Genomic DNA, 4,109 nt, shown 5'->3' on the forward strand with positions numbered 1-4,109 from the left:
CATGGCTGACATGAAAAAGAGTTGTGTCTTGTGGGGACTTTCTGTCCCTTTATTTCTAGAGGCAAACTGGTGACATGTATTACAACTTTGTTAAAACCAACCAGTCATCCAATTGACCAACCAACAACAAGAAAATCAGAAAAACAATGTCTTACTAGTGTTCACAGGATGATCCAAAGTACTCACACAGGTTTGTAAAGATGTCTATTGGCAAAAATTTTACCTTGAGATCAATTACTGGGTTTGATTCCTTGGGCATCACTTCCAGGACTGGAGAACTGGCTCAGATTAGCCCAGGACCTCATGTTTTTCCACCTGGTAGGTTCTGTTTGATATGGTGGTATGCTGGTGATCATTTCATATCTAGAGTTCCACGAAACATGAATGAACTCACGCATTAATGTACATAAAATAAAGCACATTAACCTTATTTGTTATGCATTTTATTGATATCAAGAATATGTTACTTGACATTTAGAAATAATAAATATAATGCTCTTTATTATAAATTTTTCACAGAAATATTGACTCTCGATACTTTAAAAAAACTCTATCAATTTTAACAAATGTCTCATTCTGGTGGGGAATGCTGATAACGAGAGAGGCTATGCATGTGTGAGGTAAAGGTGGTAAGTGTGAACTCTCACTGTCGTAGGCTCCCTCTTCTTGGGCACCTAAGACTGCTTTAAAAAATAAACTCTATTTTTTTTCAATCCAGATACATATACATGAGGGAATATTATGCAGCCATAAAGAAGAACAAAATCATGAACTTCGCAGCAATCTGGATGGACTTAGAGCTTATAATACTGAGTGATCTTTCACAGAAACAAAGAACTGAGTATCACATGTTATCATTCATAAGCGGACCTTGAACAATCATGGTAATACTATAAGAAAAGGATTGGCAGTAGCGGAAAACTGCTGGGAGGGGAGCGGGGAAGTGGGATTGGCAGTAGTGGGAATCTCCCTGGGGAAGGGGGGGCACACCTCACCAACAAGAGTACCTGCATAATGAGCATTTGTATATCTAAACCTGAATTGAACCCCATACCTTAAAAAAAAAGATAACATCACTCAGAGGAAAATCATGGGTTTAAAAAATTAAAAAAATAAAAATAAAGTCTATTTTTTTAAAGCAACTCCCAAACTATATCCAAGCTATAGTTTTGCATTTGTAAATGAATGTAATTACAACATGAATGTTGACTGCTATTTTCCTTTATGTAACACAAACGAAGTCTGCTGGATATGAAGCGGTGGAAATGCATGTCAGAACTTCCCTGCTGGTCAGTAATGTGTGTGACTTTTTGCCAAATCAGACCATAATTTTTGAATGCTGAAAGACTGTTTCCTCAATGTTTGTGCTGCTTGCAATGTGATGGCTACAGATATCACATACTTTTAAGTTTAATCTTCATTACTAACACTTTTCTTCATTATAGGTCTAGGCAATCAACAAAACACTGCATGAAGCCCTGGCTCATCAGTGTGCCGATGTCCATGGTGAAATTGTTCTCACTCTGGCTAATTCCAAGTTGCCAACACGACGAATGAGCAGTTGGGAGAGGCATGCAGCAGCGCAGTTGGGAGAGGCATGCAGCAGCACACCACAGTGCAGGAAACCTACTGTGCAGATATAACAGGTGTTAGTAGCCTCAAGGGAGTGGATTATAGGAAGGCATTGCACAGTAATTAGGAAGTGAGCGTTCCAACTATTTCTTATTTTTATTGCTTTTGCTTTAGGTGTAATTTATTTGATTGTGAATTTCTATAACTTCATTTTGAGTAATGACCACATATTGACAGTGACTCACAAAATGCCTAAAAATTTAACATTCAGTTCTCACGAGCTCTTGTGCAGCCTTCTCTAGCATAATGTGCTATTATTAAAAATCTTGACCAAGACATTCCACATACCTCTCACTATAATCTTCTAAGCTATGTTTTCCTATGCTTACTTAGCAGATGAAAAGGAGCTCATAGCTGTAAAGAGAACTGAGAAAAAAAAAAAACCCACGTAGCACTTAATACATAGCAGTCCCCTAACAGCTATGCCATTTCTATTTTCTTTAACATTATTTTGCAGTAAAAAAAAAAAGATGGATACTATACTGGCCCACAGAGCTTACAGTTCTGGTAGCATTCATATAAATTATATATGAATAATTATTAAAAGATTATTATGCATTGCTTATCTGTTTGTTTCAAGGTATGATGTTATGCTGCTTTTGTTCTGTGAAACATCATTTTAAACTTAATGTGTTTAAATTCCTGAGCATAATGATTTCCAAACATTTCTGCTTTAATGTATCATTTCCTTGGCAACAAGAAAAACACAAACACACGGGAGTAGAGGAACACAAAGCAACACACAGGTGAACAAACAAAAGGTGCATGCTTCAGGTGCCTTGTGGTTGAGTCCATCTTCATTTGAAGAACTTGTACAGAAAGCAGGATGTTCTCAAACAGTTCTCTAGTGTAACCTGTCTATATGGACAGGAATTTGGGACCAGGAGTGTCCCTGCCAACTGGACACCATTTGTCACCTTTGCTTGCCTCTAAAGGAAATCAGCCTCATAAACACATCAAGGGTCTCAGACCCAATGGCCACAGCACCAGAAGTAATTGCAGGATGTCCGTGCACCCTCTTCCTTGGTAAGACAACGCAGTCCAGGTAGCGATAGAGTGTACCTTGAAACCCAATTGCTTAGGATTTAGTGTCCTTCACTTCTGTTGAAAAGGGGCAGTTGACCAAAAACATCCAAGATGATGACTTTAAATGTCTCTAGACAGTGTCTCGCATTTCAAGCAGAAAAATCTTACAGCCGATAGGGGAGGCAGAGGGCTATACTAGAAAGAGTTCAAACAGCCTTCAGAGTTAAGAAAACCTCAGCCCTCCCTCCTCTGCCTCTTCCTAATTGGACATTGAACAAGTTCCATAACCTGGTTTATTCTGGTAAACTCTCCTTTTGCTCCCTTATGGATCTGCGTGGTTTAGCAAAGATGGACTTACAATGCCTGGCATGCAGTAGACACAGTACACAGACGTTCCTGCGTCCTCGGGGATGGTCAAAGTGTGCTCTTCCTCCTGTCCCCAGGCTGGCACTTGCCGGAACACAGGGTATCTTCTTGGCTGACTTTCCACCACAGGAGTGTCTCAAGCATAATACGTCCTTCTCCTCATTAGCATCTCTGGCACCTGGTTCATTGCTTGGCACTGATGACTTACTCAACAAACCAAATCACAAGTAGATTTTTACAAAGATATTATGGCCGTATTTGATTATGTGAAATTTTGTTTATGATTTCTTGATAAATGCAAAAGTCATCTAATCAACATTTATATTTTACCATAATTTTTCAACCATCTCCCCACTGTAAAATATTTAAGGTTTTTTTTTTATTTTTTACATTTTTCACAATTATGAACATGAAGTTCATAGCTTTCTTCTAAGGTAATATTGAATATCTTGCTTGGCATTTGTTCATGTGTAAATTTCTGGAAGTAAAATGTATGAGCCATTTCATATACACATTTTAAGGTTTTTGATACCTGTTATGTAACTGGCCTCTGAAAGTTTCTGAAGTAATTACTTTTCAAAGTGGTCCTTCATTAATTTAACGTGTTAAATCATCTTCCCCACTCTTTTGGCTATTGTGAAAATGTTGCTTTTAACATGAGTGTACACATATCTGTTTGAGTCTCTGGTTTTAATCATTTTGGGTATATACTTAAAAGTGGAACCATCAGATCATATTGCAATTCTATGTTTTTGAGGACTCACCATATTGTTTTCCACAGCAGCTGTGCCATTGTATACCCACACCAACAATTCACAAAAGATTCAATTCCTCCGTATCCTTACTGACACTTGTTATTTAAAAAATATAGCCATGAGTGCTGGGCTTGGTGGCTCAGCCTGTAATCTTGCGACTTTGGGAGGCAGAGGTGAGTGGATTGCCTGAGCCCGCGGGTTCGAGACCCACCTGGTCAGCGAGACCTCTTCACTACAATAAATCAAAAAATCAGCCGGGCGTGGTAGCGCATGCCTGTAATTCTGGTTACTTGGAAGGCTGAGGTGGAAGGATCGCCGGAGCCCAGCAGG

This window comes from Carlito syrichta, unplaced genomic scaffold, assembly GCF_000164805.1.
Source record: "Carlito syrichta isolate Samal-C Ts95f unplaced genomic scaffold, Tarsius_syrichta-2.0.1 Scaffold316028, whole genome shotgun sequence".
Classification (NCBI taxonomy): Eukaryota; Metazoa; Chordata; class Mammalia; order Primates; family Tarsiidae; genus Carlito; species Carlito syrichta.